General features: G+C 39.5%; 1 long non-coding RNA gene across 1 annotated transcript in view; it reads left to right on the forward strand.

The window, feature by feature from the left end:
- The window catches only part of LOC116965696, an 85,960-nt gene extending 61,189 nt beyond the window's left edge, over positions 1 to 24,771 (forward strand). Inside the window, exons 3-4 of the long non-coding RNA XR_004409570.2 lie at positions 14,758 to 14,884; positions 24,392 to 24,771. This is a non-coding gene — a long non-coding RNA (uncharacterized LOC116965696). The remainder of the gene's footprint in view (positions 1 to 14,757; positions 14,885 to 24,391) is intronic.
- The last annotated feature ends 1,325 nt before the right edge of the window (positions 24,772 to 26,096 follow it).

Raw genomic sequence — 26,096 nt, forward strand, 5'->3', positions numbered from 1 at the left:
AAAGATTCTTGGCAAGTAAAGATAGCTGCTGTGGGTGACAGATCCTTGAGATCAGGTTCTGGGAAAAAAAGAAGTGATTGGCAGGAATTTAAAATAGGGATTTTGCTGCTCTCTACCTTACTGTGCATCATGTTAGAGCCTAAAAAATGCAGCCAGTGCCTCTGTAGCTGTTATTTCCCAAGGGCCCTCGCAATTCTATCCCTCTGTGAGCAGGATTCAAATTAAAAAAGAATGAACACAGGTTGTGAAAAAATTCTAGTGTCGCTGGAAACTATTGTTGTGTACCTTTTGGAGTCATATTGACATATTTCCTTAATTAACAAAAGATTAATATGAGAAGTGTGTTGGTTTCAGGGTCTAACTAGTTGAGAGATTTTCTGAAAGAATGAAATATACTTTCTGCTTTAACCAACTGAATACTCGGTGCAGAGTAGCAGGCTTGTTGCAGAGAACTGGAATTAAAGGGCATGCATGTTGCCATGCTTATAGCTGTAACTGGAACTCAAACCAGACAAAGGAGGCTGATTCTACTAATATGGGTTTTCTTCTTATGGAATTTTGTTGGACTGAAACTCTGAGTATGCTTCACATGCTGTTCTTCATGGCCAGAAGGAGGGTGGTGGATGGATATCAGAATGTTCAGTCAGTAATTCCTTTGGGATAACACAACTCATTAAACTTAAAAAGAGTAGGGGAGTTCCAGGCATGACAGTTTCTGACAGTCCCACTTGTGTTTGTCACTTCAAGAGCACTGGGTGTGTTTGCAGTTGAACTTTCAATAGTAGATAATTTGGTGCTGAATTGGTCACTAAAGCTTTCAGAGCAGTTGGGCCTTTGAAAATGAAGAGGCTGAAGAGAGAAGGACACTGAACAATAAAATAAAGGAGGAGGGAATTCTCAGTGTCTAGTCCCTGGCAGAATTAAAATTTCCATGTGTGTGTGACCGTCTGAAACAAAGAGAACTAAAATGGCTCCTTTTCTTGAAAACTCCTTACAGTGAATCCCAACCATGTGCTTAAGACTTACCGTTAGTTCTCACTGGAAATGAAGCATCAGGGAAGGTCAAAAAATCTGCTTGCAGAGAAGTATTCTAATTAGTCACTTTCTGCATCCTCACAGCACTACTCTTGCAATGACATTGAGGGAGGAGTCAGGTCTGTCCAGCAGCATCTCAAACCATCTGCTTTCATATGGCTGGTTCTGCTTCATTTATTTTGACTCCTCTGCATTCCTTCTGACTTCCAATTTTGTCTGTGGCTGTGACTATCCACGCGCATGTCTAGACATTTGAATGTGCTCCGGTAATGACGCATACCTTTCCCTGGTGATGTAATTTTTCCCATCAGTCCTAGTTTTGGTGTAGAATTTAGTACTAGCAATCATTCAGATGAAGCATTGATAACATCTGCTCATCCTCTTTTTTCCTAGTCTTGTCTCTCTTTCCAAGGACCATCTGTTTCAGAATACTTGCACTCTTCTGAAATGGCCCTTTTCCTTTTAGTTTTTGTATCAGAGTTTTATTCCTGTCTTTCCATCAGGCTCTTTAAAGCTATATGTTATTCCGGTTCTGATGGTTGTCTACCAGATTTGGATCTTTCCAAAGCATCATGTTCTCATGGTTCTATTGTGCCTTAATTCTCTTTCAGTGCCTTGCCTCTGCTTAGTCTTTCTTACTCTCTCTGCTTCCAGAAACTCTGTTCAACACTGTTCTTGTGATAACTGATCACAATGTTTTGGTCTAACAGTGACACTTTTAAAGTCTGTATGCTGACGGATCTCCCCAGTGTAAAGCATAAACTATATTTGCTGCTATATTCAGTGAACTACAGTGTTGTTTTGTTTCTTTTTTCCAGCTTTCTTATCTTAAACTAAATACATCTTTGTCTAATCACTACTAAAAGAATTAATGCCATTCTACAGGATGCAGAGGCCTTCTGAAAAAAAAAAATAAAAAAAAATCTGTTTTTCAGAAATATTTTCAGGACTGCCTAAGTGACTGTTGAAGTTTGCTAGACATATTCTCCTAATATAACCTTGATTAAGTCAAGATATGGTGCTTAAAAAATTTTAATTTACCATGAAGTATGTTTTTCATGCTAAAAGTCATCTGTTAAAGGCTCTTCATTTACCTGTGAATTGTTTGATAGAGAGAAAAGCATATATTATCTGTTTCACATTTCACATTAGTTTTGCCTGTCAGAGAGAAACTAGGTTTCATACCCCAACAGCATGTTTAGAAACTGGGAGAATTAAGGCTCACTCTCAGTGTAGCCTGAAATGTGCTTTGTGGTCTTTGGCTTGCCATGCACTAGGTACAACAATAATACTGTCTTCAGCCATCAAGTGTTCAACGGTTTGTTTTCTAAACACTTGTAGATTCTACAGTGGAAGGTCCTGCATGAATCTTATGGTTACTGATGTCCATCATAAAGAAAAGATACTGTAATTATATATCATGTTTTTTTCAGCTGTTCTTGAGGGTAATGTCCTGGTTTCATCCCAGTGCAAAATCCTATCTGGATTTCTCGTGTTCATTTCAATTAGAATAAATGCCACGAGTTTAGTCACACAGAGGAAGTATTCACAGTGTTCTTCTTCAGGCAATTCATTCAGATGATTAAGTTAGGAGACTGGTCTCCTTAAACTCCCTGTATAATCAATTGGTGGAGTGGGAGGTTCCTCCAGATGACAGTTGATATCAGGAGCTTAATTAATGTGTCTGTAGCTTTATCTGTACTGATAAAAAGGGGGAGGTAGAATAGATTGCACCCACATTGCTTATGGCAGACTTTTTCTAGGACCAACTAGGCCTCTTTTCATACCACTGGGCATGGGTGGATTTTCTTCTGGCCAGCATACAATGGCTAGATAGTCTTAAGACATAAGAATTTCCCCCCCCAGGTCAAATTGCCTTAAGTACTCTGATAGGCTGTGACTGACTCCCATACTGGTGCTATCATGAGCATGTAGCATTTAATGAATGTTTAGTGGTGAACCAAAGTATTATAAAATATTGTGCATACCGTCCAGACAGAGTGGCCCCTAGCTAGAGTGAACTAACACTGGACTGCAACTTGGAGAGGTCTAGTAAGCTCACTCCAGAGCAAACCTGGGAGCAAACCGAAATACTGAAATACATGAAATAAGAAGGAAAAGAAGGGTGCAGAGGTAAACACCAGAAGTGGATTTTTTGTTTGTTTGTTTGGTTTTGTGTTTGTTTGGTTTTGTGTTTGTTTTGTTTTGTTTTGTTTTGTTTTGTTTTGTTTTGTTTTTCTCCAGAGGATAACAACAGAATTAAGCTGTGCTCTTTCTACTGTTGCTAAGACATGCCCAAGTCACCAACCCCCCTGGCTCTTTTCATTTGGTTCTCCACTGGAACACTGAACACCAGACTTCAGCTCTGAGGTACAGTGTTGCCCTGTTCTGGGTGAAATGATTAATGTGAAAAAATTACAAAATAGTGAGGAAGACAGATGGAATCATTACAGGATGCTTTTTATTTAGTTAAACCAGGGTTTTGTTTCCTGACTGCCAGCTCCCCTCTTTCTGGACTCTTGGCCCTGTCTCACTTCTCTTCCCATCTGGCCATGTCCTGATTTCCCTCTGGAGCTGCCAAGTTGCAACCTAAGACTAGGCTGAGACTCGAAGCTCTTTAGCATTTCCAGGCTGCCATGTGCAGAAGTATTGGTGGGAGTAGGCTCTCTGTGGGTTAATGTCTACCTGCTGGAAAGTTAATCACCTCTTTGTTCTTTCATTTGCCTCATAAGTCTTTCTCAGAAGTGGTGTCTTGCTATGCAATACCAGGGCTTGCATGAAACTCTGCAGTGAAGGCTTTATATCAAGTAGCACGGAGGAAGTAGTATCTGCAAACACATAATGACAGTTCTGAGCATGAATGTGATTACAATGACCAATCCTAAATACCTGTTTTATATTTACATATACTGTAGCCCTTGAATCTGTAGAGTACTCCATTGTGCTAGGCAGGGAATGAAAATAGCTCCTGCCATGGAGAACTTATAATCAAAGTACAAAATGGGAGACAACACATGGATATTGCAAGCAGATAGTGAAAATACATGCTAAAAATAGAGATGTGCGTTTGAATGTATTTCTTTCTCCTCATCCTTTTTTAGCCAAGTACAAGACTGCCAGCAGAAGTGTGAAGCAGTCCCAGCTTAGGGTCATTATAGTGTTTCTGAGTTCCTTTAGGTAGCTGTGTTATTTGTATTTTTAAGAAACCTGGTTTGAACATTACTATAGCAAGAACCTTGTTGTCCTTCACAGTGTAACTTTTCAGTTGGTAACTGGAGAAGGGAAAAATAGGTATGGAAAAGCCAGTTAGGTCTAAGCACTTTTGGAAACCCAAACAGTTTTTTTAATAATGGTTCACTAACTTCTTGACTCTTCTGTGTTCCAAGCTTCAATTGCAGTATCATAACATCAAATACAGATTTCACTGAATTCTTTGTTTTACTCCATCCTCATACACCCTCCTATCTTTCTCTTTTTGCTCCCCGCCTTTGCCCCTTCTCTTCCCTTCCCTGCTTCTTAGATCTAGTCTTAAGGTGCTGTTTTTGTCAAAACTGACGTGGAAAGCAATGTTCTTCCTCTCCATAATTATCATGGTATAAGATATATTGACATGGATCCCACTCCCTCTCTAGAGTTTGCTTCATTGCATTTTGCGTGAAATACGTGAGTAAACATTCAGTGAGGCAGAGAGAGGGTCTATAACTCCCTTGCTCTGTGAGAGTGACACTGTATCCATTCAACCAAAGATATGTGAATGGGAAGAAATTACAACTCAGTTTATGCAGCAGAACAATTAACTATTTACAAAGATCAACCTGTGGTAAATTATGTTCACGTATTTAAAAGACACTCTGCCTTTCTAAAGCAACTTAAATGTGAACAGTAGCATGTTATGGACCAGATGGAGCCCTCAGGAACCTTATGGAGCCTCATGGAACTCTCTTTATGTCCTAGACTAGGTCACAAGTCCTGGGTCAAATTCTCAAACGTTAAAGATCTTAGCCAGCTGGATCACTGATGCAAACCAAATTTATCCATACGTGTGGCTTAATTGTTGTTGAATGGTTTTCCTTCTCTTACTACTGTGTTCCTTATCTGTTTACAACTGATTTTCTGTTTCATGTAATGTAATGATTTGTGCTTTATACTATAACAGAGCAGGAATATTTGAATTTATTTGTGTAACATTAACAGTGACCTCATTGTATTTTAGTGTTCTTGCACACTTTTAGTTCCATAGGCATAGCATAAGTTTGTCTTCAAGATCAGAGAAGAAAGTGGTTTCATTCATCTGGCTGACCTGAGGTACTGCATGAAGGCCTGTGATGCCACCATATCATGTTTCCCATTCTTGGGGTGTTGTGGTTTAGGCCTAGAGGGCAACTGAGCACTACGCAGTCGTTCACTCACCCCCTTCCCTCATCAGGAATGGAAAGGAGAATGTGAGGCAGAAATGACCCAAGGAATCCATCTAGGGACAGGGAGGAGTGGCTCACCCATTACGGTCAGGGGCAAAAGACAGACTGGTTAGGGGAAGAAAAGAAAACATCGCTTTATTTCAAATGCTAACAAAGACAACACTTTACAGACAAGGTTGGACAGTGAGAAGTGCCACCACATCCAAAAACACCTCACCTCACCCCTCCCTTCTTCCTGGGCTCAGCTCTGCTCCTGATCTCCCTACCACCTCCCCCAGCGGTGCAGGGGATGAGGGGGTGCAGTCAGTTCTCTGCTCCTTCCTTCTCAGGAGGTGGGGTGAACACTGCACACTCCTCCCCTGCGCCATGCGGCTCCCCTCTCACTGCAGACAGTCCTCCACGAACCTTCTCCAGTGTGACTCCCCCCCCAGGATGCAGCCATTCCCAGGCTGCTCTGGCGTGGGTCACCCCCATGTGTTGCAGTCCTCCCAGTGCAGAACCACAACACCAGTGGTTGCTTCTCCCCTCAGAGTCTCGGCTTACTTTAAGCGCAGATGCCTGTCCTGGTGTGGCTTTTTCCTCAGACTTCAAGTGGGCCTCTACTCCACCGAGGACCCCCATGGGTGGCAGGGGGGGCAGCCCTGCCATCTCACCACAGGATACAGGGGTCTCTGCTCTGGCACACCTCCCCCACATCCTTCTCCTTCCTTCTGCTGACCTCAGTGTTTGTCCTCCTCCCAAGTCCTCCTCACAAGTCTCCCCAGCCCCTCTCAGGTTCCCCTTCATAAATATGTTATTGCAGAGGCGCAACCACCATCGCTGATTGTCTTGGCCCTGGCCAGAGATGGGTCTGACTTGTTGCTGGGGGAGCTTTGAGAAGCTCCTTACAGGGGCCAAGGCTGTAGCCCCTTCTTCCGCTACCAAAAAAACCCATGCCACAGGAAGACAGCACAGCAGGGAAAAGTCTCTGCAGGAGGAGCAGAGGATGGCAGTTTGCAGAAGACTTCCCTCGACAATTTGCTTTTACATTTTTGGCTGATGGACAGGTGATGTATCACTGACTCAGTGCAAGTTCTAGAGTTTATTCTTCTGGAAGGCCTCTTTTACTCCAGCAGCTTTGCATCTAGGTGGCTGTAGGGTCTGTTTCATTGTAAATTGTCACCATTTCTCTAAGGAATGTTTCATAAGAAGGAAGGATTCTCAAAGTGGGAATGATTCAAGGTGGTAACAGTGGCAATGCTTTTTCTTCGTAGGGCACCCCAAGGCAGTTTCAGAGGTACAGTGAATCCAGGACACACCAGGAAGTCTGCTGTTCCCTCTGTATGACCTTGCCTTGGAAACCTCAGGTATTTGGTATGATACATATCTCAGGGGAAAAGAAAGAGGGCAAATTTGCCACCTGTGCCAAAGTGGAAAGGGAACCTCAGGGACTTTAAAGATTTGTAAGTTGGGTAATTTCCACCTTGAAGAGGAGCTGGTCCATGTTGATTTAAATAAGACACAGCTCTTCCTGATATTTTCTCCCATGACAAGGTAAAGAAATAGAAAGATTCAGTGAAGCAGAAATTATGTTTTTCAAAAGGCTTAAACAAATTAAGGTTTAAAACAAGATAATAAAATTTATATGAGACATTTTGCCTTGCTTTATAATGCAGCTGATACCTACCTCCAGCAGTTAAGCACATTCATATTTTAGCTTGGAGGCTTCAGTCAATTCACAGTGTGCATTAATAGCTTATAAGGCATGTACTTTCATATTGTTATTATTGGTTAAATGGGCTTTTTCCAGGGAAGTTTTGTCAATATTTTTCTGAGATAGCACTGATTTAATAAAATTTATTTCTTTGGATTTTGGTTGAAGAAAATTGTCCAAAAAAGCAGGGCAAATTGTGGCATAAGCCGGAATTTTAAAGGAAAAAAGGGATATGCCTTTATGGGGACAATAATAGATAGTCTAATGGATGAAAGGATAATGGTGGTTTAGTTTCTTGTGAGTATGAGGGAAGAGTAAAGGCTCAATCTGAAAGTTGAAAGTTAGGTCCAGCTGCCCATTGTCGATGGGCCTTTTCTAGCAGTTGAGAATTACTGGGACTCAGGAGGGCTTCAGTCCATGCCCTACTTATATAGTCCTGCTTTGAAGGCTGCCAGAAATCTGTAGGGGAAAACATTCTTCACCACCCAAGAATATCCTTTAAAAGGAGTCATTTTTGGAAGGAGACAACCTTCCCAGCTGTCTTGCATTGCTATTTTGGTTTCTCAGTACCACTGGCTGAACAACTGTATATGCTGCTATCATCCTGTGGGTACAGTTTTACCAGGGTCAAGAGGGCTGGAGCTCCCTTGGCCAGGAACATGGTGTAGGATCACAGTTTCTTGTCCCCTCTCAGGTTTGTGGCTTTGCCATGTCATTTCCTGCTTGGTCTCAATCTTCTCCTCTAGGCAGGAGGCAGCAGACTTACTCCTTTGTGATGGCTGTCCCTCCTCTGCTGTATTGCGAGCTCTCTGGGATCAGGGAAAGGGACAGAGGGTTGTTTCACATTTGTATATCACCAGCTACACTCTTGGATCTTCCTTAAGATCTGTGAACCCTTAGAAAACAAAACAAAGGAGAGAGGCACTAGGGAGAAAGGAGGCTAGTGAAAGGAAAATCAGAAAAGAAAGGAGAGGATTCTTGTGCCAGTACAGCACTCTGTCACTGCTCTCTACAGATAAGGAAACAGTGGGTTGGGGCAAAGGGAATGTAAGGTGGTCTTACCTAGCATGGACAAAACACTTTGCTAGCTGTGGGTAAAAAGATTTGTAGTAGGGAGTTATTAATATATATATTAAAATATACAGTGCTTCAGTAATTACATGTTCACCAGTAGCTCTGGAGCTAACATCAGAGCATCCTCTTATACCAGTGGACAGGAGCATTATTCTTTCTGAATGTAGCTATTAGAATTGTTATTAACAGATGTAATATATTTTTCCATGCTCAGATACAGATGTACTTTACATGAGTTCTGGGAATAAAAGTTGTTTTATAATCTACTAGAAAAGGTATTTGTGAAAATTCAGCTGCTTTTTTTACCCCCCAAAATTACTTTTATGGGCATTCAAAATTGAACCTCCCTAGCGTGACCCACTCTTGCCTGCCCACACACACACACTCCCAGGTTTTTAGTACTTTATACTCTGTAGCACTCCAGTCTCTGTGAGAATTAACTGGGCTCTTTTTTGTTTCTTCCATTGTTAGCAGAATGGTGATGAAATATGTCTTATAGAACCTTCCTTTTTATTAAATGTGAGGAATAACTTACTTCAGATGACAGGTTGAATAATCGAGAAATCAAATGCAAAAATTAGGAAATGTTACTTCCTATATAATTTCATTAAAGTTCTTGCATGACTGAATTTAGTAATGAAACTTCTAATGACTTCAGTAGGGAGAGACTTGTACATGGTCTGAAATGTATTGGAAGAATAGAAACTGTGATGGATGCACTCGGCCCCTTTAACTGAACTAGTGGTAGTTTGGTTCAGTCTCCAAAAGAGGTAGAGGCCTAAGCCATAACCGGGCCAAGAAATCTCTCTAGTTCCAACCTGTTCTCTGAAAACCCATAAAGGAGCACAGTGACACGTTGAGCATCAATGCACATGAACTTGAAACACTGACCACGCAGTTAACACATGAATAGCAGGTGGCTTTTCCAAGACTCATTTATCAAGGAACAAAGAAAGTTGTGGGTACAAAGATCTCAAGCATACCTTTCCCATTGCATGTAGTTGGACTACAGGCCAAGCGCTTTATTCCATAAATATGACAGCCTAAGTGAGCCTTCTTTGATCTCTCTCTGCTAAGCAGCCTAGCTGCATGGTGATGATCTCCCCTTGAGCTGGGATGCTCTTCAAGGTCGATCATTGAGGCAGAGACACCTCTTACTAACTGTAGATCTTTGGTGAATGAACTCATGCATAACCTTGTATTATAGTGAACTAAGATTTTGCCTTGGTAACTTTGATTTTGGTCTTGGTAGTTTTGAATCACTGTTATATCCTTTGTGAAGTACAGTAATAGAGTGAACCTTGCCATCGAACCTTATTAAGTCAAACTTTTAAAACATTGTATTTCCGTAAAACCACTTCTGCCAATACCTTTGGCAGTCATTTTTTAAGTGGTCTAAATTGCCCATCTGTGGCAAATTGGTGTAGTCAGCAGGGTCCTAAATCAGGATCAGAAACCCACAAATATGTTCTTAGAATCTCTTCTTCAGAAAAACAGAACTTTAGGGATCACAGCTTCACTGCAGTCCTATGTGTTTATCTCCTTTTTCTGTTGCTCAAAAGATCTGTAAGCAATGAACATTTTCTAGTCATGAAGAGTAAAAGTCATCAGATCATTGGGTTCTCTTCAAGAACTCTTTACAGAATCATTATATTCTGAATATATACAATATTATATAATATATACTATATAATAATGCATAATAAAATATAATCAATATTATGAAATATTATCTGCACTAAAAATAGAAAACTTTCTAAAACTAGTAATCACTCTAGAGAAGGCACTTTTTATGAATCTCCAATTTCAATTCAATTGGAGATGTCTCAGCGACCTTGCTGTTAGGGCAGTGTTTAATGGGAGATTAGAGGAGCTTGCATCTATCCTTTTTATATAAGTTGCCATTACACCTTCTAGTTTTTCTTGTACTAATTTCTGATCAGAATAAATATTAATGGTTTTGCAAAATGCTGAAAAACTTTTTATTTTGTGCTTTATGCTCTTCCTGATCATAGTGTTTTCATATGGATAAGAAGGGCAATTATGGAAGTGTTCTGTATGTTTTGTGATTTTCTTTTGAAAGTCATTTCACTTGAGATGATCCCTCTGTTGATCAAAAGACGCTGCAGGTTAGTGCATGATGCTTGCACAGCAAGCCACAGCCAGTATTTTGCCTGTCTTTCAGCCCAGAACATTTTGTTCGACACCACACTACTTTGCCTTTGAATAAGGTCTTAACCTGAGAAGAATGTCACAGCTAACCTTTATTCATTCTTTCTAGTTTCATTCACAGATCCCTCTTCATGCATTTGCTCTTCATCTTCCACTCCCATTAAATCTCTGAAACAAAGGTGAAAGGTGCTACTTACAGCTGAGCAGCACATCATCTCAGCCTTGTCTATACATATGACCCCATTTCAAAATTGGTTTTGTCTGCATTGAAAAATTTTGAACCATTGGCTTTCTGACAGTTTCAAACTCTAACCTGAAATATGCTGGGGCAGGCCTTGAATTATGATTCCTTTTTGCATTACAAATTTATTACTTGTGGATGTTTGTCATGTAATGCATCTTCACACGGATGACAGGATTCAACTTTTGCCTGTTTTCATTGGCTTCCAGTGATGGACTGAGCAGTGCTTTTTTTGTTTTCATGAAGGGCAAGTGAAGTGTGCTGAGCAGAAACAAAACACATTATGCTGTAATTCACTGGGGTATGGTGTGCCCTTCATGCAAGTTGTGTGACAGCCACTGCCTTCTCTCTACTGGGGCACTGTTTGAATCTGTGCCTCCCCTTCATTCCCCTGGGCATTTCTTATTTTTGTTCACAAAATGCCAAATTTATTTGTAACTGCAAAACATTTTGCATTCTTGCTAACTGGGACATTCGCTTTTCTTCCTTCCTTCCTCCCCAACCCAGTCAGGACACAAGTTTGTTCTATGTTATGTTCTCCAGTAATATGTCTCATTCAATTTAAATGGGTTATATAAAGGAGTTCTGCTTTGGAGACTACTTAATGCTTTTTGAGGGCCAGATTATGACTTGGATTTTGTGTACCTATAAACTGCATGGGATATTTGAATCTTAGTTTCAGGCATGCAGAATTTCAGCTACTGTATTCAAAGAGCAGGTACAAAATAAATGTCAGAAATCTGTGAACTTTTTGCTTTGCTGTGTCAACTTAGTTATCAGAGCACTGGTGCAAGTGCAAGGTAGTTGCTGCAGAATAGGTCAACAGTAAATGTGAAAAAGAAGTATACTGACCAAGAGATGAGCATGACTTCTTTTACCTCCCATGGCTTCTCTGAGGGTCTTGGTCATTGTTCATGTTCAGTCTGTGTTAAAACTGACAGTTAAGTAGATAAGTAGATGTCCCTACCTATTTATCCTCTAAATATCATCCTCTGAATCCTGTAGAAAAAGTTTCCTCTTTCTGGTTATACATTTTCATCTTAGCCTGGGCATTTGCTAAATAAACAAAGGCCTTGCATGACTGTCCTAGGTTAAGTTGGGAATGAGACTCCTACATCATTATGTTATCCTAGTCATGTTATAGAATACAGGTGGACTTTGTATAACCATGTATAACTGTGAGGCATTTGTATAACCATGTATAACTGTGAGGCAGAAGCTAGTGCTAATTAATTCTTCCTTTTCCATTAAAATTTTGCCAACATTAGTATGGGCTGTAAGCTAAGCTGTATCATCATGTTTCCTAGAATGATACTGAAGTTTGTTATACATGAGGCTGAGACTGATCAATTCTGCCAATATATGGCCATGATGGCTTTGTCTCCAGGGGCTGGGTAATGTGTTGCCTCATGGAATGCAGCATTTGAAACCTGGCTGCAAGATTTCATCTAGGCTTGATTTGTGATAGGCTTTAAAGCCTAGAAGCCAAAGCTGACTGAACTTTGTTAGTTTATGGATTTTGACAGGACTAAAATAAAACATGGTATAAATTTATATGCTATTGGTCTGAAGGGGGCAATAGTGCTTTCACTGAGTCCCCTCTGACTGTTCTTTCACCTTCTCCAAATTCCTGTGCACAGGAAGCAAATAGGTCTCACAACTTGTATTCTACCTGGGGCTACCCTTTGTTGATTTACCTTATCATAAAACTTGCCTGTCTTGTTCTCATAGTGGTTTGCTCAGGTGTAAAAAAGATTAGCTTTTTGTTTTCTTTAGCTATGAAAACAAGACTATACTGCACTGACAGTTTAATTTGCCATATGTAGTGTCAGCTTCCCTTCTTTTTAGATATTTAGGAAGATCACAGAAAGTCAAATGTCTCAGTAAAATCTATTTTTATGACTATGAATACTTCACACTGGTAAGATTTCAGACAAGCCCAAAGGTGAACTGAATTTCTTCATATGGTCCATTACTATTTTCCTTCTGCTACAGGAGGCCCTTGTGTATTGAAGGGCTCTTAAAGACTGTTTTGTCAGTGGTGTTTCTTTTGCCAGTCATAACTCCACAGAGAGCAGATAAATTAATTCTTTCCAGGTGGAATGAGAAGTCAGAGTGCTGGTTATTCTTATTCTGGATGTGAGTGTAATGAGATGTCAATGCAAAAAGTAAGTTTTTGTGGTGTTTCTTCTCAAGTTGGATGTATTCAGTTCAAGCATAGCTTTTTCTGGAATGAAACAAAACTGTTGATGAGACTTTCATAGATAATTAAAAACTGACTCACCTACTAGTTTCTACGTAGAAGGTCAACAAGCTTCTGCATACAAAGAAACTGTGTTGGGAACCCATTTGTAAGAAAGAAATAGCGTAGTGGTTGTGTTTTTATTACTATGTTCCTTCATCCCATTTAAGCACATCTAATTTAGGATGTGAAGACTTTTCTTCTGTCTTTAAATGTAGTTAGTGGAGGCTTGTTTATCATCAGCCCAAATTACTGCCAAGAACTTTCCTGAGAACCAAAAGCTTTATTTTAAGAGACTTTGAAAAATGATCTGACTGTCTATGAGAATTAGAAAGGAAAGGTTTGATGACATTCAATTGCTGTTCCTGAGCCTGTTTGATTCATGAGAGTCTGTTTGATTAAGGAGAACGAGCATTCAACAGAGAGTTTGTTCTTTGTAATGAAATTATAAGATGCTTGTTATCATAACTCTTTTCCATCTGGCTTCCTATCATTAGACATATCATGATGTCTGATTGTTTTTTGCTTTTTTCCTTAGGATTTTGCTAAGTTCTAAAAAACTAACTGTTGATAACAAATAGAGTCAACTAGCTGTGGTAGCTAACTCTAAAGACAGAATGCAGTATCAATGAGCAAAACATCTTGCATTTTTTATGCTCCACATTCACAAACTCTTTTTTTTTTCTTCTTTAAATATGTTTCTTCTTTTCCTAACAAGTGATGAGACCAGCAAATATTCATACTGGCCTGTTTCTTCTTTGTTCTGTATTTGCTTCTTCTCAGGATTATAGTAAAACTGCTACTGAGTTCAAAGGAACAGGTTCACCATCTGTGCAAATAGTGAACAAACCAACATTGTTTATTTTGTATGTTAATACTGAAAACCAGAAGTGCTGTGTCTGTTCCTCTAGTTTGATTGGTTGGGAAAACATGTTTCGGCCATGGGAAACTGCTGTGATGAGGGCCCTGGCAGCACCTAGAGAATTGTGAACAATATAGATGCAACTTCACAACCTTTTTGTACCTGGTGAGATTAATCAGCCCCCAGATGTATTAGAACACTAGGTGGACACACCATGCCTGTGTGCTCTGTTGTATAGCTCAGGGTAATTCTGCTCTTGCAGATGTTTATCAGTAAAGAGAACATTCTATAAGCTGTAACTAATAATGTTTTGGACTACCTCTGTAAGTAGTTTTTATTTTTTTCAATAAAGGCTTCCCTTAATAAAATACGAAATTTGAAGTTTTACTTTCCTGGGATCCCTGCACTCAGTTTTATTGGCTATGCCAAATGTTTTGTGCTAGCATGCCCTGATTTTGGCAAAGCTTCAATATATTGCATCTACCACTCAGCTGAGCATATCTTTTTCTCTTTCATTCTCTCTTTTCTTCCTATGTAAAATATTAGAAATTAATTCTGTATTTGGTAGAGAATCAGAATAGGGGAAAAATCAATGTCCAGTGAGGGATTTGCATGTCATATGAATGATGTCAGCAGTTGTCTCAACTCACTACAGGATACTGCTATAGGACAAACACAATCTAATGACCTCTCCTTGTGAATGTCTTGCCATTGTTTGCCAAATGCCTGGTAGAAAGAGGACATAAGGAGACTTGATGATATCTCTTGTTGCTTCTGTTCATATTCTCACATCCTCTGTGATCTTTTAGGACTGGCATTTGAAACTCTCCCTATATCTACAAATAATGCAGACTTCTCACAGCACTATCTAATGACTGGGAGATACGGACACCAACTAAAACTGTCATATGTATTTTAAGGTGCATGAATGCATTCAGTAGAACAGCAGTAGATCTTGCCTTTTTAGAAGCATTTCAATTATTTCCATGGATGCTATCAAATCCTTTTGTTTTTCTTTAGGTTTGGATAAAGATACCAACTGACTACTGATTCTTGAATATAGTGGATATTCTACATATGTGTTTCCTTGATTCTAATGGGAAGGCACAATATAGGATAGTGCAAGAAAGCACATTTATTGGTATTGGTAAGTAAATATGCGTTTCCTGCAAATAATTCTATTTTCCTCATATGAGATTCCTCCCATTCAGGGTCAGGATTTAGGAACTTCCCCTTTACTAAAAGCAGAATTAATACTGTAATGTCAAGTCATGGATTAGTGGGAATACATGTACAACTGCTTTTGCATCTGCATTATTATTCCCAGGCCAATGCACACATACATAGATGATGACAAGAATATGTTCTTCAGATAATATGTCAGTTCAGAAGAACACTGGTGATTGGAAATGGTTACATACCACTACAGTGTATGAGGAAAACTGCAATGACTCAGAGAACTGGTGGACGTATTCCCAGGGTAAAAATTTTCCTGACTGATATGACCTGTCAATAAAACATTAGAACCTCAAAAAATGTAAAGATCCAATACTGAGATTGAATTTTGAAAGAAATAACAAAAAGATTTTACATTTAGAAGAGTTATGAAAAAGTTGTGGTTTTTTAAAATTTTGAAATGAGATTTTGTTTCTATGTGGGATTACTGTGGACACTGTTTTATCATGTGGTAGTGGATTAAATTCATGCAGAGAATGGCAACTGGGACTAAGCTTCTTGGTTTATGTGCATGTCTTGATTTCTTTAATGTTGGCTTGAGTCCAGAAAAATCATAACAAAATAGCACCAATTTCCATAATCTCTGCCCAGGTATCATATAATCTACATTGTCAATTGTGTTCCAGCTATATGAGAGCTGATTCTAATTGTGTCACCTTTTGTTCATACTGTGGTAGACCCTAAAAGTCAGCCATTGATTGTGTGAGGATTGTGCCTGTGTGTGTGTGTGTGTGTGGGGGGGAAGTTTATAGCCCAAAGAATATACAGTTCATCCCTCCTAAACCATGAAACTTGACTGAGACACTTCCATTCAGAGCTGAGATGCTTCAATCTCCCTCTGTAATTACTGTGGGAAGAGAGAGGGGCAGCCCCACAGAAAGAATCAGGTCTTAGATGTGTATGTAGATGTGGGATGGCAGACATCTGTTCATAACCTAAACAAGTGAGATACCAAAAGGGACTACAGCACTGATGTAATCTAATCTGGTGATATCATCAGGGTGGTTTTGTTTGATTGTTTGCTTGAAGGGTCTTTGGTATACTTTTTAGTATGTTTTGCTGCAACTTTGTGTCTTTGGCTAGCAGTAGAGCTTCCTCCCTACTTGCTCTTTCATCTGCCATCAGTGATAGTGGGTAAGGAGGATCTGAATCAGTGGAAGATGTATTGTTTGGCATCCCAGTAGTGAATGTTGCCTGGTGAAGAGCTTCCTCAGTGAGCCCATTTTTTGGGGTAGCCATTTTCTCTGTACCTGATGTATTCATCTTGCATCAGGAGAGTAAGGGAATGAATGGGTAATTGAGATCCAATTTGATGCATTTAATTGGTCACCATGACAAAATCGCTATTACACAGTATAGAAGTTCCGAACACAGGGCAGCAGAATAAAATTACCTTTTCTTTGAAGGAGAAAGACACCTAGAAGATCTTGCAATTATATGATGTCCCATGCTCTGCTGCTTCTGCTGTCTTCAATTTCATCTCATTTTTGTTTCCTGTGGCCCAGAGAGTGTTTCTTTAATATTGGTGCTGAAGCTCTGTTCATAGCGCTACAGTCCCTGTTGTCCCTTTATTACTGTCCAAATTACACATCTCATTTACCCATCTTGCTTTGTTGCAACCTCTTATCTTTCCCTGCTGACATTTGAACTTACTGAACAACTTCTCAGATCTGACCATCCCATGTTTTAGTATAGCATCTTCATTATCTTGTAGATTGCCTTTATCACCTCTCTGAGAGGAAGCATTGGTAACATGCTAGTGTGAATGTTCCACATTTCTAGGCAGACTAATTTCCACTTAAGAGAACATAAATAACACCATAATACACCACTTAAGGTTGCAGCAGTGCAAGCTATCTTGGACAAACAAGGTCCTGTCACCACTGTGTATTACGTTCTATTGTTTCTATTAAACTAGCCTGTAAATTAGCAATCCATAACAAAATTGAATCAATAGCAAACCTTTGTTACTGGTACAGAAACAACTTAAGGATATTTTAAAACTCCAGTGCTTAGTGCTTTCACCTCACGGTCTGATGGAAATGGTAAAAACAAGATGTGATAATGAGTTGGCTGTTGATCAGTAAACTTTTGGGGATTTTTGTTATTATTTTTATTCTGTTGATCGAAAAAGCAGTTGGATCTGGAGAGTGGAAGGGGCACTGTAAGGAAAGTTTGTTTCTATAACAACATGGTGTACATATGGAATTCCCTTTCTTAGCTTCTTTCTTGAGGTGTAAAACTACCACAATTTATTTCAGGTGCAAGATACTGGATAGCACTAGTGGTGTGAGAGACAGTAAGTAGAGACAGAAGGAGTTTAAAGCAATGCTTGTATGTGTGTAATGTTGTTCTAGGGAGATAAAGCTGGTCTTTTTTTTTTTTTTCCTGAGCTTTTTTAAAGCTGCATATCTGTGTGCTCACCTGCAACCCTGTTGCTGTCTCTGCTTTCTATCCCCTCTTTCTGATGTTGATATTTTAGGAAGGAGTCACGTACCTGAGTAAAGTCAAGTCATTGCCACCTTGACATTGAACATTGCTGGAAAAATGTCCTAAAAGTGAATGGGGCCACCTGTCTTCCCAGTGTCAAAGAAGGAAAGGAACAGAATGGTTTGGGGTCTGCCTGGGTGAATGTCTCTGGGTCAGCTGAATTTATCAACCACCACAGTGCCCCTCACAGACGAACAGCTCTCACCTCCACATTCACCTCTGCCTCTGCATGTCTGGGAGTACTTCTTCATTCTGTTACCTGCAGGACCCCCAGTATTATTCAGACAGAGGCTGGATTAGTCCTATTCCACCTGGTACGATAGTGACAGAACTACTAGTAAGGTTTAGGAAGATTCACAGTATTGATGATTTGATGTTACCTTTAAAACTGTCATCTCATCTTGCACATATACTGGCACGTGGGTGTCTAACTTTCATTGAAATATACACAAAATACCAATTTAGAGAAGCTTTTTCCTGGCTGCTGAAAAGCTGTGGTTTGATGACTAAGTTAGGCTTTGTTTTTTAGCTGTTTTTGCACAGTTACTCGAATTCATGAGAGATATTTTAGGTGATGTATTCAAAGATCGCGTTTCCAAAGCAGATACTCAGATATATATTAACTAACTTCCTGTCATTGCTCCCATTACATTTTAATTAGTTTCTTCTGATTTCAGCAAGGAACTGCCAAATTTATTTAATCTGTCAAAAATGCAAAATTGGAATATCCTAACTGAGATTGCTACCTATGGATATCTCTGTTCCCTTTCAGGTCTCCTCCAGTACCTCTTTTTAGATTATAATTCTTGTGCCTTTACCTGTTGTGCATAAGACTGCGTAATTTTCACTCCTTGTAAGTAGTCCCTGCAAGTCAAACCAGCTGTTCTAACTGGTTTGCAGCTTATCCCATCAGGATTCAATGGCTAGCATAGAACAGATAATCTTAAAACCAAATTATGTTGAAGAGGAAAAGGGGAACATAGCACAGCGCAGAGGACAACAGCAGGCAGCAGTGGGTCAGTGGGGCCTGTGCTGGTATGAGGTGTGCAGTGCTGGGGTTTCTGCTGTCCTCAGCCAGCAGCCTGTCTGGGTGAGCTGGGTCCTTGTTTCTCTTTGGCAGGGAAACCTGAGCAGGAGGGTTGTGTGGAAGCGCGGGTCAGAGGAGGAGAAGCTGATGTGCTCGGGGGCTTTGCCCCAAGATGCAGTAGGGCTGTGGTCAGGAAACAACTCCAAGCTTTGTGAAACGGAAGGACTCCTTGGTTGACAAACAGCCAGAACCATCTCTGGGGAGAAGCAGGTGCCTGTTTGGTCTTTTCCTCTTAATTGTCTCTCACCTTCTTTGTGGTAATGGGTGTGTATTTTATAGAAGTGGTGAGGGAAAGAGGTGTGCAAGAGGTGGAAGCTCTGATCTTTGGCATTGGTAGGCTGAACGCCATTCTCCTGTCTGGAGAACCATTAAAATTATCTCCACCATTAAAAAAGGATATATTTTTTCTCTATAGAAAAAGACCTCAAGATTAGCTTCACTTACTTAGGCACCATCTCCAGAGAGAGAATTACACTGGATCACAGAGAGACCTCCTGTGAGGAAGCTGTGGTGTGCTTGACCTCGGGAAGAAATGGTCTTCCAACCCTTATATCTTCTCATGAGGAAATGCAGTTCCTCTGCTGAACTGCATGCAGGCCTCAATGCAAATAGATGAGTCTTCCTTTCCACCATGGGGTGAAGAAGAAAGGCAAAGTATCTGGGAAGTTTGTTGGTTTTGTTTTGTTTTGTGGTTTGTTGTTGTTTTTTTTTTTTTTTTTTTTTTTTTTTCCACAGATGGGATGTACATCCCCTCTTTGGAATCCTAGTTCTAGCTGAATGGTAAGGTAGGATTTCATGTGGCTGGAACAATACAGGCTTGCACACTGACAGATCCAGCTTGTTCTTTCCAGATTGCTAAAGCTTATTTTCAAAGGTCTCATTATTGGACATCTTCCATTGTGTATTTTAAGCCTCTGATATCTTGCTGTCAATTAAATGAAAACAAATTGCTGTTACTTTGTAATTTAAGGGGGACTTCTCAATAAAAATATGTTTACCAACAGTTACACATACGGAAGTGTTTTAAAAATATTTTAAGTATGCTGCAATTAACTATAGGTGTGAAATAAAGTTGCCTGTGCTCACTGCTTCTCAATCAAGGCCTTACATTCAATGACTATCAAGGTTGCTGGGCTGCTTTTCTATATATATGGCCAATAAAATTAGAAGTCTTATCTCTAGGCAAAGATGTTTATGTTTTTTTTGTAAGTAATTCTTTCAGCTAGGAAACACTGGTATGTGAAACACCGATGCATTGTTCTATGCTTTTTAGCAATTACTTTATACAATATACCAGTGTATAATGTAGGAAATTTTGAGAAACAACTGTGGATTTCTGAGAAATGCCTTTACTTTTATCTCGGAAAAATGTTATTGTGGTTTATGCAGTCAAATTATAAAGAAATAGATCTGGCTTTGGTGGAAAACGCATTCATGTTAGGACATGTGAATCTATAATTAAAAAAGTAAGCCTCCTGTGGTTCATGAAACTAAAATACTTGTGGGTGCAGAACTGTGGTAGTTTTGGCCAGAAATAAAAGTACTTAAGCACATGTACATTTCTGCATGTGAATCTTGGGTTCATGTCAGAAAAGCTGGTTAACTTTTTTTGTAACACGTGTCTGTATTGTGGTATTGTTATTCCTCTCCTGATACTTGACAGCACTTGAAGATGGCTGAGGTGATTCACTGGCAGAAAACAACCCATATGGGACTTTAAGTGTTTCTAATAATGGAAATAGTGACACAAGAGAAGTATTATCTCCAAATCTGTTTCATTGCACTGCTCCTAAAGGTATTTTTTAATGTGCTGGAGCAAGATAATTGCAATAGAGGGGTCACTTAGTTGAGGTATGTGACATCTAGTATATAAATTAACTAAGTCTGTCAAAAGACAATTCAAGTAATATAAAGGTGCATATTATTGGTGGTGTTATAACCATGGGCTCTACTTGTCACATCAGGCATCTCACGTCAGTCAAAGCTGACCTTTTTATCTGAGAAGACTGAACAAATTCTGATGTGTTTATACAATTGTTTAAATACAAGTTAGAAGGAAAACACTTTGCATTCATGATATTTCAGGTATGCTGGGAGCTAGAAATGAGGCCATGAGACTTTGTTCCATAAACAGGACTAGATGTACGCAAAGACACCTCCTGTATCTTGCAATGTTTCACATGATCTAATTGGTATTATCTAATATTTCTTAGAAAAGCAGTAATCATGGGAAGTTCCTTCCTTCCTGCTACTGATAGCATGGTTCTATGGTTCCATTTGCCTTGCTGCCAACTTGTTGCATGTGTGTTTTTGTACATCTCCTCTTCTTGAGATCACTTAGACAGCTGAAGCCCTGTGGATGAGGCCCCACTAACATCTGTCAATAAGTCTGTTCCTGTTAGCAGGTGACTTTGGCGAGTCGGGTGAAATATTTTCCATCTCTAAGAGGTTTTTTTTCAGATATCCCTCCTTGTGTCCTTGGCATAAGTGAAACAGTGATCTTGAGGAACCTGATTCTTTCATGCAAATTAAGAGCTTGCTCTTATTTTCCTTCACAGTGAACTCATTGCAGATCCAGCCAGAAATGTCTTAGTACATCTGGCAGAGACTTGTGCTTAGAAAGTACTGCTTGGAGTTGAGATAAAGACACTGACACTTTTCTAAGTCTGTTTCTATTGTATTTCTAGTGGAAAATTAGAATAAGATACCCAAGAACATAGGCACAGTTCGCTCTGCTGCTCTTCCCCCATACTTAGGGTCTCTTTTGTTCTGTGTGTTGCCACGTTGTCTCTGTGGACCCCAGCTGTGATCAAGTTCTCATTGTGTGAGGCACCATAGAAATGGGTTGTATGTCACAGTCCTTGCCACAATGACAGCACAGTTTAGTATGGGAAGACAAAAAGGGGTATCTGAGGTAATAGACGTGCTGTGACTTATGTAAAGTCATCCAGTGAGCAGCAGGAAGGAGCAGAAATAGGACCATAGTCTCCAAATCCCAATTCCCCTGCAAAACTATTGACAGATGTTTCTTTTTAAAGGAAGATTCTCATTAGAAAATGTGATTTTTGGAAATTTTATTGCTAAAGGACCTTTAGAAATGCCAGATAGAAAAGGAACCTGAGAAATCATAAAATTTGAAGAAGGATTAGGTATAAATTTCCCTGAAACTGCTTGGAAATAGGGCTTGGACCACTTTTACTGACTTTCTCTCATTTATCAGAAGATTCGGTGGAAGTTCCCCGTCCTTTCCCTACGTTTAGCTAACTTAACAAACCCAGCTTTAGACTGATACCCTGCTCCTAAATAAGGTATAGTTAAAATTTGCACTCTCAGTGACTTTTTTTTTAATAAAATATCAGTATTTTTATTAGAAACAGTGTTTTCAGTTGGGCTGGGAAATGCATTAATTTACCTCAAAGAGCATCTGACCCCATATAGAAAATTTCACTCTGTTAACTTCCCTTATCAATATGAGAAATTATTAGAAGATTGGTAAAACAGAAAGAGAAAGAAACACAAGAAGCAGTCTTGTAAAACTCTTTTAGGTATGTGCTACAAGTTCACAGCTTGTAATGATGTTAAATAGACAAGACAGCGAAGAGAACAGACAGATGAATGAGAACAGTGAAATGGTGAACAATGTGAATGAGTCTCAAGTAAGTCTTTATTGACTCCAAGCTCTGGTGTGAATGAATGTCCAAATATCTATATACATTCCCAGTCATCTGATTTGTTCCCTAACTAGGTCTTCCAGAACAGCTGGGAAGCCTGCCTCAAGAAACAGCTCAAAGGACCTGCTTGTTATCTTAAAAAAGAGCAGGTATTTGACTCATTTGCAGGTAGTGCCTTTTTGAGATATTCTGGTACAGACATTGGGCCCTGGTTTAGACCACTAAATTTTAGAGAAATTCTGTTGGATTTGAGTAAATCCATTGTTCCTCATACTTTACATGTAGCTTATACATTATGTAAGATAGATATGATATGTAATCATGTTGTACATAATTTCTGTTGAAAAAAATGAATCTTACAGGCTCAGAATGCTTCACTGGAGTGTGTTGATTGCCTAAGTAATTTAAACTAAAACTAAAAGGCCTTACCAGCTGCTTTTTTTTTTTTTTTTTTAGAATTATATTGTATTTTTATCAATACAAGTCTAAGAAAATTTAACAGAAAACGGCCAGCTATGGGTTTTGAGTTCTAAAAATGTATTCCACTGGCTGCTATATCAACTGAATAAGTAGTCCAAGTAGCAGTTGCCACATCACTGAGAATGACCCCTTTCTGTAATGATTACCAGTTAGGATATCAACATATTCAATGTTTTTATTCAATATTCTTGTTCTCATTCAATATTGCTATATTATTGAAAATTCATTTTAGAAGTTGTGTGGTAAGAATGTTTACTTTACAGAACAGAGAAAGCGAAATCACAAATAAATGTATATCTTTTGAAAAAATAGGACCATGCCTTTGAAATGAAATGGGTTGCTTGAAAATATATGTCTTTCTGGGGCAATATTAACATTTTGATTTAATTTTTCTTATTCAGGATGTAAAAATTAGATAATTTCCTACCATATAGCAGTGCTGGCCTCTGACCAGTTCTTGTGCTAGGCACTTTACTGCCTTGCCTATTCTGTCCTGAAGATGCTACAGTTCCGCAGAACCCCACTTCCATTTGCTCCTCTAATTTTAGTTCAGACAAACAAGATAGGCAGGTAGCAGAGAAGAATGATAACGAAGTCTTCATATACAAAGGTGGGGGAATATTTATTCTATGTGAGAATTTTTTTTTCACTTGCCCAGTTAGAGTCCTCATTGACCTGTAGGACTGTAGAAGAGAATAAACTAGGATAATACACTGGCCCCAAGCTGTGTTTCCTCAGGGTACACACTGTATATCTTACAGTGGTCCTCCTGACTACTGCTGAGCAGGAAATGGACATTCTCCTCATGGTGACAGTAAAATCCTCCATACCATGAAGTGTGGTGGCTTCTCTACTAGGCTTCATCTGTGCTAGAATGGATTTCACAGAAAGTGTCATGAGGCCGTCTGTCTCATTCCCATCACAGCTCTGTTTAGGAAAAGATCTGGCCTATAGTATGCATGTAGTTGTATACGTGGCAAAAATATGTTTTCATTTTGGGTGCTGGGTCAGATCTTTCCTTTGCCTCCTTTCATTTTGGTATTTTTGCCATTGAAGAGGAAGGGCATGGTTGTTCCAGGTTCTGAACTTTGACTGTTTTCCCTTTTTCTGGGGCACCTCTCTTCAGAACATATAATATGACTGTCATCATTTGTTTGATTGAGAACTTAAAAAAAACCCAAACAAACCAAAAACAGAGAGAGACTCGCATCACCTCAATATGTGAGACCGTTTTAATCCTGTGTATGGTTCCATGCATGTAGACGAGGAGTTGAAGGAACCCCAGGTTTCTAATTAATGAGTAGAACAGGTTTGTCTTTAGAAAGCAATAATACTACCTAGTCCAACTGCGTGCTTTCCTTCACTACCTTCCCCCCAGAGGTCTCTGGTGAGATGATTGAGATGCTCATTAATCACTTGCTGAATTGCTGCTATTGAGAGCCTGAGGTAAAAGGCACCATTTTGGTGCTCTGTAATATACTAGGCTGTAATTTCTGATCATGCAGTAATGGCATTACAGACAGTTTATGAGCTCGAAGTCTTTCCGGCTGTCAAATCAGATCTGTTAACTTGGCTGGTGTCTCATTAGCAGTGGAGCTGAGGAAGCTTGGAGCCCAGACCAAGACAGGAGCTGGAGTACATGCTCAGGAAGGGTTCCTAACTGCACTGCACTCTATGTTACTGTCAACAGGCTGCTGGAAGTGCCCGACCTCCCGTGTTTGACTTGTGTGAGCCACAACGTAACCGGTATCTGACTTGCAGAAGAGCTGTTTCACGAGGCCTTTCACCGGCTTTCCAAGGTGAAAATAAATTACTACTTCTGTCTGAAAGGACTTGCCCTGATGAAGACTCTAACTCACAGAAAGTATAGATAATTAGTTTTTATACCCTACAAATGCTTCTGGGAGGAGTGAGCCATTTCAGAGTCATGTACTGAGTAACTGGTAGAAGCCTGGAGAATATGTACTTCATAGAGACTTTCTGACATACCATGAAACTCTTGGTTCATGACAAACATTGGGGTGTTTTCCTCGCACATAAAAGTAAATATGTTTCTACTTCACACTGACTTCCTGAAGCTTCTACAGATCCTGAAATAAAGATCACCTTCACGTTGCACACAATGCCGACATGTTCATGTAACAAGTACTTACTGCAGCAGAGAGCTATGTACAATTAAGCTATGTATAAACCTCTTACACTGATGAAGGGTACTCAAAGGTTTCTGATAGCAAGCCTGTCATCCATGGCATTGCTTCAAGAGGAATTCCTACAGAGATCCAAAAGGAAATGGAGGTTGCATGTTGGGTAAGATGTTAATACAGAATATTCTCTGTGATATACAGCTTTGCAGAATATTGTGGCTGTGTGAACTGCATGAAGGCTATTTAAAGTGAAGAATAATAGTATAGAAGTGTGATCAAAAGAGCTGTAAAGTCAGAAAAATCCCCCCAGAAAACCCCCTGCTTGCCACACTGTGAGCCAAATGGCAAGAAAGGGCCTCCAAATCCAAACAGAGAAGGGGAAAATAAAAGCTCTGTATGTTACTAAACGCAATATTCTTGGGAGACAAAGAAACCACATCCCCTCTGGTGAGAAGGTATATCTGCAAAGCAGCTCACAGTTATGCATAGTCCCAATGTTTGCCTCATGCAAACAGAGAATTTACAGCCCAAGAAGATTTATTTATACTTAGAAAAGACTGAGAATAACTCCACAGTAAAAAGTAAGTTTTCTTCAGGGAAATACAAATGATATGTGAAAATATTGTTAACTTAGTGCTTACACGCTATACTGTAAACAGCAAATGTAGATTTTACATAGCTAATATGGGTGATATATTCATTATTTTTAATTGTGTAAATGTAAACAAGGACATAAGAATGACTGATATAAATATATGTAAACTGTATTTAAAGAGTTCTGTGAAGTAAGTGACATTCAAATTTTCTAATGGAAGGAGAAAGGGCTGGCTTTATAGTCATGTGAAGTAGATGCTCCCTCCCCATGAAGAGCCTTAAGGTGTCAAGAAAGCAAATGCTGAGGTTCCTTAGTAATTCTTTCCTAAATTAGACTTGTCTCAGCAGGTGTACAAGTAGTAATCTGCTGGATCTGGCAGCAGAGATGGATCCAGGAAAACAAGTCAAGCTGTGGTTTTGAAAACGCTAAGCTTCCCTGCTATGCAGAGGTCAAGTTTGAGTTGAACTTTGGAATTCTGAATGACATGACTTTAACAGATAAATGGAGTGCCATTGCAGAAATTTCTCTTTCTACAGAGGAATGCTCCAGGCACTTAAGAAGTGGAGAACTTCACTTATCCTTGAGCAGAGGGTCCCTAGAAAGCCCATCACAGAGAAGAGATCACTGAATTGGTGGTTGTTTCATTTGACAAGGAT

Source organism: Tyto alba, unplaced genomic scaffold (assembly GCF_018691265.1).
Source record: "Tyto alba isolate M040663 unplaced genomic scaffold, T.alba_DEE_v4.0 Super-Scaffold_14, whole genome shotgun sequence".
Taxonomy (NCBI): Eukaryota; Metazoa; Chordata; class Aves; order Strigiformes; family Tytonidae; genus Tyto; species Tyto alba.